General features: G+C 36.8%; 1 long non-coding RNA gene and 1 pseudogene across 1 annotated transcript; one reads left to right on the forward strand and one right to left on the reverse strand.

Annotated features, from left to right (window-relative positions):
• Nucleotides 1-1,481: 1,481 nt before the first annotated feature.
• LOC116193634 lies at nt 1,482-5,397 on the reverse strand (annotated as a pseudogene).
• Nucleotides 5,398-6,197: 800 nt separating this feature from the next.
• Nucleotides 6,198-8,829, forward strand: LOC116197111. The gene is made up of 3 exons (XR_004154991.1): nt 6,198-6,474; nt 6,953-7,290; nt 8,438-8,829. It is a non-coding gene; the product is annotated as an uncharacterized LOC116197111 (long non-coding RNA).
• Nucleotides 8,830-10,206: the final 1,377 nt, after the last annotated feature.

The raw sequence follows: 10,206 nt of genomic DNA on the forward strand, positions 1-10,206 counted from the left end.
TCTTTTTTGTTATGCTTCCGCTTGCTCCCGTGAGCTCACAACAAGCCAAGTCTAATTTCTCTTTGTCGATAGTGGCCTAAGTGTGGGCTCATGGCCAATTCGGTTCGTAGACGGTGAGGCCGGGTGTTGAGCGTTTACCTCACATCGGAATATTGAATATATGTTCGAGAGTTTATAAGAAATTGATACCATATCATATCAAAACTTGAGCTTTTGATTTGAAAATAGACCCAATAATTTATAGGCCAATTGGCTATTTAACAAAAGAGATAGTGGTTTATGTACACAGCAATCGTGGCCTCCTTGTTAATAAAAGTTCTACGAATTATTCCCAAAAAAAAAAAAGATTGGCAATGCGTAAAGTCTTTGAAGGCGATGGTACCATAGGTACAAAGCAATTGTGGCGCATTCATATGGCCCTTTATATGGATTGATTGATGGCATATTTTATGGTTGTTATTATGCTTAACCAAATCAAAGAACACGTAGGCCATTTGGTTCAATTCTGGTTTCGTATGAGTCGCTTGGATGAGGAAGTTTCTGGCTAAAAGGATATCTTTTTGGACTATTAAGATTTCAGGAGATTTCTCTTGTAATTGGAAGAAATTGTTGTATTTAAGGCCTTCAATCAAGCAGATATTAACTATAAACTCAAGGGAAAGTATCAACTTTTGGTATGATAAATGGCTTCTATTGGACCCTTACCTGATTCCTGCTTGAAAGGCACGATCGAGATGCTTCCCCAAAATCAAAAGACCATGAGTTTGTCTACATGGTATTGAGACAAAATAGTTGGAACTGGCTGAGAAGTTCATCAGACTCAAAAGCTGAACAAATCAAGAGGTTGGCAATGAGAATTGAGTTATATACAGAAGGCAATTTCTCGAACACGGCCCCGGTCAATCTAGATGCTACACAACTAGAAGTCGATTTGAATACTTCATCATTATAAGCTTTTATTCCATTTGATAAAAGCAATTTGGTTTGCTCGTTATATTCCGAAAGCATACTTCATTAGTTGTCTGGCTGGCCATATTTTTTGATAAGTCGATCAGTAAGTACAGCATCTTAGAATGGGGAGCCAACGTTGCAATTGTTGGCTATGAATTTTGTGCATTGGTATATACTAAAATGAGAGACCATATCTTCTACATAAGCTACCTAGCTCTTACATAGTAAGTAATTAATTTTCAAAACAATTCGCTCATAGCAAAGTGATACAAGGCAATAACCAATAAAGTGTTGGTTGAGTGTTAAGCAGCTCTAATCTCTGTTAAGAGGAGAACACAAGTTTGAGTCTCGGAAAGCGCACTTGTTGAGAGGGAGAATAACATTTAATGCTCGATCTCCCGGAATTGCGAGAGCAATGTCTCTCACAATTTTCTTACCCAAAAAAATTGATACAGGGCAAAAGATTTTCATTAATTTCATGCCTAAACATTGTTTGTTGGAGTACAAAATTGCAAAACTTTGACGCACATTCAATGGATACAAACATACAAAATTACATTAACTTACTATTCAAGCCAAAAGGTTGTTAATTAGACATACAAAATTTAGTGTAAAAAAGATGTGGAACTATACGCAATTTCTGCCATTAGCCTCTTTGATATCATCAGCTGGTAAATTATTACGCAGGAGGGGTTCTTCTAAATTAATTTTACTAGGAGGCAATAATTTCGCTTCATTGGCGATGGGGGCAATGTCCTTTGCTTTACCCCATAGCACGATATACAGACCAACCACCACTCCAATCGCTCCCGCCATGCTGTAATTGGAGAAAAGAAAAATAAAGAGAAAAGACCAGTTCTCTTAATAATAGTAGTATGATATACTAAAAATGTTACTTAAATACTTAAATCTCAATTAAGTACAACCTGAAAAATCAATTCTATGCACATGAAATAAAAAATAAGTACTTGTTATCATCGAGAGAAAACATTCGAACATGCTGAGATCCAGGGAGAGATTAGGTCGAACTTTTAGATTTAGAAAATCTTAACATTACATAACGTAAAAAGATCTGAAAAAAGAAATCACAAGAAAAAGAACTGTAAACAACCCTCAAATTTTGTTGCAAGAAATAAATAGAACAAAGAAGCAATGAAGATGATAATTTTTACCTTCCGGTGTATACTTCCTTGTGAAGGAAAATTGCACCCAAAATGGTGACTATAACAGTGCATAGAGGAATAAACATTGCAAAGAATACCGGGCCGCGTCTGGCAATGCACCATGCTTGCACGAAGAAAGCAATCCCCGATCCTACTACGCCCTGTTCCAATAAATCATCATATAAGTTAGTTATCAACGGTAAATTCGACATTTCAAATAAGTAATTTTCATATTAAAAAAGAATCAGCTATTTAATTAAAAGGAAATAGCTGCTAAATAGCCAGCAGACTCGGCACAGCTTTGTGAATACCGTCTCGAAAAGGCCCCAATGTAGAACTGCTAGATATATTGTATTTTTGAAATCAATAGTATTCAAAAGTACCATAATGGCCTAGGGTCCAGGTAGCATCTAGTCAGCTACTGCATCACTATAACTATTAGTAGAAAGGTTCTTGTTCATTTACGAAATTATTTGAGTGACTTGTGGGATTTAAATAATTTAAAATATAAAATTAGAACGATGTCAATGTGGCCAGGATCTGTGAACCTAAACCATGCACTGATTTAATGTGTTGGATAGTTGACGACTGTTTTGACCGATCTCTAAAAGGAATTATTTGATCAAAATGAATTTTATAAATAATTATTTAAGAAACTATTTGAGCAGCAGATTGCTCAAATTAAATAAAGTGTATCACTTGCCCTATATTTGAAATTAAGAGATTTATATTTGATTTAGTAGAAATTTCTCATTGGCCTTTTTTTTTTTTTTTCAGTGTGTACCGTATTATTCAGAAACTTAACAAGATTTGACTAATTCAATTCGAGCGAAGTCGATGTACTAAGAAGTAAAACTCTCCTAATCAGACATTTTTTCCATTCATAAGATCCAAATATAATATCATTACTTAAATAAAATAAGTGTTAAACTAATTGAATCAAGTGGTTATTACAGTACTCTCCCCTCGTGTCCGAATAGGTCGACAAATGTCACAAATCCCCTTAATAAAAAAAAAAGGAGCATATTACTGTCTCTCCCCGATCTCGGAAGTTCTTTAGAATGTGAATCTTTAACATCGGAAGTTCCAACAGAAGAATAAAAGAATGATCTGTTCCATTGGAATGAATGCTCGGGAAAATAATAATTCCAACTTAATTTATAATGTTATGAAATTCTAATAAGTGTCTTGCGAGATCACTAGCTAGTACTCCATTTCGATGTAACTTTCTATATCCCCTCGTGTTTATTATGTCGATGAGCTCTCTTTTGTAACCAAAATGAAAAAAGGAAAAACAAAACAGAAATTTTAATTAAGTTACCTGCAATATGAGCCAAATCGACCAGCAACAGCAGCTCCCGAATAGGAAGAGGCAGCCGAGTATCCAATCATTGCCATCGCCACCACTTCCATACCCAAACATAGATCCTAAAAGTACGAGGTGCTCTGTGCTATAATTGAGAAGTTTTGGGCCTCTTAGTAATGTCATAACAATTGCTCCTCCAACGCATACCATTGTCCCTACTATCTTCGCAATGCTTCTCAAGCTACTAACGTTCACATGCTCCAATCTACCCCAAAAGAAAATAAAAATAAAAATCAACTTGGGCATTCGATCAGATCGTCAGTTTTTTATTCGTAGAATTTACTTTTCTTATTGTGAATCTGACCGGATCCGATTCTTTCAACAACTATGATATTATATACGTACATGTTGCCAAGCTATAGGGGGAGAATCAATGTAACGACAGAGACATGTAAGTACAAACCCGAGAGCAGTTGCCATAATGAAGGTGATTGCCGGGACAAGATTACCCGTCGCCCTTGCTATCGAAGCTGATGCTAAATACAAACCCTCTGCAAACACATTCTGATTGATCGCTACTCTGCATACACACATATGCCTCTTAACTCGTTAATGCTGATGAAGGGTTGTTATGATGGGGTGACAAAGATATACTGCAAAGAGGAACAGGATCTGGCTTAGGTGGCACAATTCGCCGAATCGGAACTTAAAGTTTCCCAAATTTCTACTTTATCAGTGGGATTTCTAATCTCTTATTTCGCTTTCTCTATTCTTGTCCTACACCCATTTACTCTGATATGACGGAGGAAAAAAATAGAAAGAAAAAGAGATATATCCGAATAAAGCGTACTATTGGAGGATATACCCAATGAGAGCTGCTACAAACATCAAGGAGAAGTTCTTCAATCCCATGGAAGCCTTGTTAGATTGCCCCCCGTCTGCAGATAAACCAGACAATCTCAAAATTGATTTCCTCTAACAATGATACATAAAATCATTCAGGTACTTGTGATGATGTTCAAAAGTTGTCCCGATTAATTTCTTTCGATATGGATATACTTCCTAGCTCGTTGAATATATGGTTGTCTGAAAAGTGGGATGGCTCTATGATTTGACTTCGTAAGGAGTCGAGTGAGTTTAATAGAAACCGGACAAGTATGCTTCTGTCCCGCTCCTTATTGACGCCGGGTTGGGCAAGTCACATTGATTCTAATCACAGAGCCGGACAGGTCTCAGATCAGTTCCTGTATTGGCGTCAATAAGAGGCCGGGGGCGAATGCATAAACCTATGGGCCTCCTGTTAAATGAGAACTTTATACAGGTAATATGCTAGAGCCAGAGCCACGTCAATACGAGTCACAAGGTGCAGGTGTAACTACAGAGTTCGCTTGAGGTGTTTTCATCTTTGGTACCACCTCCGCTCTAAATAAAAGAGGTGCGAGAAAACCACTAGCGAGAATCACATCAAACCGGAAATTTCTTGATTTCAGGTGAATATGACTGTCACTGCACTGTTCGTTTTGGTCTTTCCTACTCTTGCATTCTCTCTCCATCCTATCTAAGTAGATTCTCCCTCTAAATTTTCTCCGCAATGTCCACGGCCCGACTTGGACATCAAATGGTCAAATCGGGAAAACCACACTGATTTGGACTCTATTTGTGATTGGGGATACCCAAAAAATCAAATTGTTCTTCTTCAAGGACAATAGTTGTCCTTAACTTATTGGCTGATACTAATCTTGCGTGCATCCTTGGCAGGATACTGAGATGGATAGAGGTGAATTTGGATGAGTTAAATTCTTGGAATGAAAGGCAACAGGTACAATGAAGATGGTGGCCATGGCTTGTCTATAAACCACAAAAACTCTGGGTCTCATCCCTTGTAATATTGCTGCCCTGGCGAGAAGAGAGATAGATCCCTGCGTATGTGATTTGAAGCACTGTCGTCGCCATGGCTGGCTTCATGTCCTCTGCCATCTCTCACCTGCCAAATCCGAATTCCCGAGGCCAACTATATAGCTTAGATCTCGCTCTCGTATACTATTGTGTTATGCTCTCCATAAAGGTTTCATTGCCACCACTCGAAAACTTAGGGGTGTACTATATATAATGTTAATTGTTACATTTTTATTATGAATGAGACTATGAGTCTAGTAAAATGAAACAGAAATCCTCGTAATCTATACATCTATATAATATTGAAAAGTGTGAAGTTCAATTTTTGTTCCTTTACATTTTATAATTTCAAAAATGCCCTTATTTTTTTGAAAATTCCATAAGTACCCTTTAATTCCATTGACAAATTAAAAAGACCGCCAAACACTCTGTCATTGTTAAATTCAATAGGCACCGATTTACCGTGAACGGCCGCGTCTCATATTTACAGTTTGTTTTCTCTCTTTATTATTTTTTTTCTAATAGATTTTCTAACATAACCCTTTTATTTTGATGTTCGCACTTCCAATCCCTAAAATTTGTAGTTTATCATTTTCCTCTGGTGCTTCCGTTTCTAATTAGCAATTAATAATATGGAAATAAAATGAAAAAAACAAGATTCATGGCCGAGGCAATTGGGGTCACATCTTTGCATGCTGTACAGCATGCCAAAAGCGGTTCAGACCACTAAATAAAGAAGAAGATTGTCCTCTTTTGAATCTCCAATCAACAAAGGAAAATTCTAAAAGATAATATGTAAAAAAAAAGAAGAAGTTATTACTACATGTATTTTCGCAGGGCTCTCAATGGGGTCTTTTGGCAGTTTGGATATGTCGTTTCCATTTGCAAAAATAAAATGATCCAACATTGCTCTCCTCTCCGTCTGCATCCTACCCTCCCAAAAAACAAATGTAACCGTCGTCCTCTGCTTTTTCTCTTTCCGCCTTTCTGCGCCTCATCTTCCCTCCATTTAGTGCCTTCCTATCATACTCTTTTGGGCTGATCGAACTGCCAAGATAGGCCAGCCCTCTTACTACATAATCGGCGCTGCAACTTTTGCCCGCTCGAACAATTGGCGATGCTTCTGCTTTCGTCGTACACTTTTGTGCAAACTTTCCGGTAACATGCCTCAGTCATCGTCTCCTTATTCGCACATATAAGGCCATACTGTAATGTCCCTTCATTCGGAATGCACAAACTAAGCGCGCAATTTCACTTTGGCCCCCTCTCTTAACCGACGAAACACCTGCTCATTGGTGAATTTCTCCATCACAATTCATTGTGAAGCCTTCACTTCCTCCCCTTCTCAATTTGATAGTGCTCGCTTTGATCCGTGATGTAGCCTTTCTTCTCCCATTTAACAAATTGCGTTACTGCGTGCTCTTCACATAAACGCCTGCTGCAAATCGTGCCCCTTACACTCTCCATTAGCGCATCAGTATTTGATCATTCTAGCAGGATTTTCTTGGGGCTTTGCTGTTATGTTCCTTCATATATATTACACTACTATATTCTGATATATATAAATATCTCTGATCAAGTTTTTCTTGCATCTGCTATTATCTACTGATATCTTATTCCTTTTCCCTTTGCATAGTGCGTTTGGATAGGAGGGAAAGAGAGGAAAATGGAGAGGAGAGGAGGGAAGGTTGTGTAGAAGTGAATCACCCATTAATGGACGCTCCGCCAGCAACGATCGCAAATCTCCACCCGTTAAGCTCCACTCACCCACCTTTCTGCTTTGTGACACCTTCCCGCCTTCACTGACAACCATTCTTCGAAAGTATAGCCACTGAAGGTCATACAAAATCCACAAAAAGACCTCCATTCGGTGCCCAAATCTATGTTCTGGAGCTGCTCTGCTTGCCCGCCAAACCTAGAGGACATATTCCAAGCTATTGGCGCAGTACGGATTAAAACCCCAAATTCACCAGGGTTAGTGCTCGATATAATGCCCCTTCACTCCATTGTTTAGTAGAACAAGAAAGTAAATCGCTTGGGACTTCATGATTTATATGTACTTAACCAATATAGTGGTAATAGTTTTTCCTTTTGTTGTCGATTCTATTTTCCTTTTCATTTAACTATAGCTAGAGTGTCAATCATGTTACACGCGTCTTTAAATTGATCCCATTTTTTCTTTTATCGAGCTTCGTATTTCATAGACTTTTTACCCTCGTTACACACGTTAAATTTCCAAATGTATAATTCTTTTCCTTTTTAGTTCTATTTATATATGTTTGAAAAGAAAATAAAAGCTTAAGTGTAAAAAAAAGGAAAATTGTTAGGTTAATTGTAAAAAATTTGTACAAAAACCAAAAATAAATAAAAATAAATAAATAAAAAGAACATGAGGTCGCATAACAATCTAAAAACTTAAGATAATTGAACTGTTTCCTTTTAAGATTTAGAAAATCAATTGATAGTTCCTTTCAGAAATTAAACTTCGGGGAACTAATTTGTTGTGAAATAATAGGTTCAAAGATGCAATAGGAGGAGTTCTCTACATGACAACATATTTCATGAAACTATTTATTACAAAACATCGCGGTTCTATACTTCTAATTATATTATATTATATATTTCCTTTGGTATTTGAACAGTAATTGGTTGATTTTCTAATGATTCAAATTGGGACACCTTTTCATCTAGCAGGAGTTAAGTTTGAATATAGTAACTGGTTGATTCTATATATTGACATAGTACACTCTTAACTTTTTCACTTTGCAAGCATTAATCAGCCAAGTGAAGTTCTCCTTTCATGCCACAACTCTAAGCTCATGAAGAATTCATACTTTCCTACCATGCTCAGTCAAAATGGGTTACAGGAGTTTATAATTCTAATAGGCTTTACTTTTTCATTAGAAATTATGTCTCAGGATATAAAGAAAGAGGGACATGATCTTGGTTTTCTCGACTCTGAGCTAGATGTGGTTCTGGTCCTTTTTTTTTTTGGGGGGGGCAAATTTTGTTCTAGGTTTATGTACTCAATAATATAATTTGATGCCAGTGTTATTTTCGAATGGATTTGGGGTGACTCCATACCTAATGTTGCTCTCTATCCGCTGATTGATGACTGCAGGAATCTCGTCCGTAGCTTTGAAGTCCTTCAACCCACCTTGATATTGGGAGACGCAAAAAGTGTGCGGATGCTCTTGCCTGATTGGGAGGACCGCAATAAGATTATCATAGAATTTTAGATTTCGCAGCTTCTTTTATTGCCCCCAGTGTTGTTGGTGATATTTTGGATCGATAGACCCGCGTCTTGTAGCTGACCTTGTCAGCATACCAATGTAGTGATCGTTTGGGAGGGCACTGCGTTTACGGAAAAATGCTTTTATACTATTGTTGTTTGGGAATGCGGTCAGCATTGCTTTTCCAGGATGCACGAGGATGATTTTCCAGTTTGCGTCGGCCACCGTAACTTTCCGGTTGATGACTTTCCGGTTTTACCCATTTGATTTATAAATTTAACACCACCCCACTTTATTTATTATCCCTAATTCATTTTTTATATTTAAGATTCTTTTAAATTACTTTTACTCAAAATTTTTAGGTAATATTAGTGGGAATAAGAGATTGTACGTCAGATATTATCATCATTTGCTATTTTTCAATCAATTATCATATTATTAATATGCTTATATGAAGTAACATAATTACTAAATTAAAATATATCATATAATTAGAAAGAAAATTTCTTTTTTGTGTTTTCTAGATAATATTAGTTTATAATGGTTCTATTTTTTACCATTTATCTCCCTTTCAGATTGGATTTTTTTCCCCAAAATCATTGTTATTATATATTTTTGTAATTTATCATCAATATCATATGTGTTTGACATGTAACTAGATTTTTTATTTAAAAGTATTAAATTTTGTTATAATTACCAATCATTTTATCTATTTCAGCAAACGCAAAAGTAGTTTCCCAAACACCTTTTATATCCTTTTTTCAATTTCAACAGATTCAAAAAATAACATACCAAACACTGAAATAGCTTTTAGGATTCAGTAATTATGTTTCGGTACTCTTCTTTTCGCAATAAGATTCCCAATTGGAGGCAAATCTATAGGTAGATCCTAGGATTTTATCAATAATTACGATGCTTCTTGATGAGAACTCTATTGGACTCTTACCTCCATATATCTACTTACATAATGTACTTATCAATATAAATTTGCATATCTCCATGTTTAGCATAATCATAAATAACACATAAAGATATAGTCCAAGTACATATCTATATACATATGCAATATGAATAGTTCACGTGCAATGCACGTGTTGTTTTACTAGTCTAATATAAAAGGGCACAGGTAATCTCACCAATAATATCTTGGAACCTCTTAATTATCTAGCAAAAGCGTGCGCCATTGCGTTACACCCTTTTTTATTGTTAATTGTTACATTGATTATGATGGATTGGGGAGACTGTCATTAATTAGGTAATTAATGTTCCAAGCTTCTAAGTCATTCCCTCAACCACGCCATTTTTTACACCGCAATCCTCTATCATCCGACTCTCTCTCACTCAATGAACTCGTTATTCGATCCCTCAGTACCTAATTTGTCAATCTTTTGATATTAGCTTTGCTCGTCCCTTGCCTTTCCTACTGCAAACTAAGCTAAAATTAGCCTTATTCTCCTCTCATTGAAGTTGTCTCTCTCCTCCTCTGCTGCTGCTCCTTCTCCACTTCATGCAGCCCCCTCTGCTTTCTTCCCCTGCTAAACTTCTGCTTTCGTGTCTCCAGACATTGCGTATAGCCTCTGCTCGCTCTCTAGCCATCCAGCATCTTAACGAGTTCGTCTCATCTCCTTCACTCTGCTGACCATCCCGAGCTTCGGCC

This window comes from Punica granatum, chromosome 2 (assembly GCF_007655135.1).
Source record: "Punica granatum isolate Tunisia-2019 chromosome 2, ASM765513v2, whole genome shotgun sequence".
Taxonomy (NCBI): Eukaryota; Viridiplantae; Streptophyta; class Magnoliopsida; order Myrtales; family Lythraceae; genus Punica; species Punica granatum.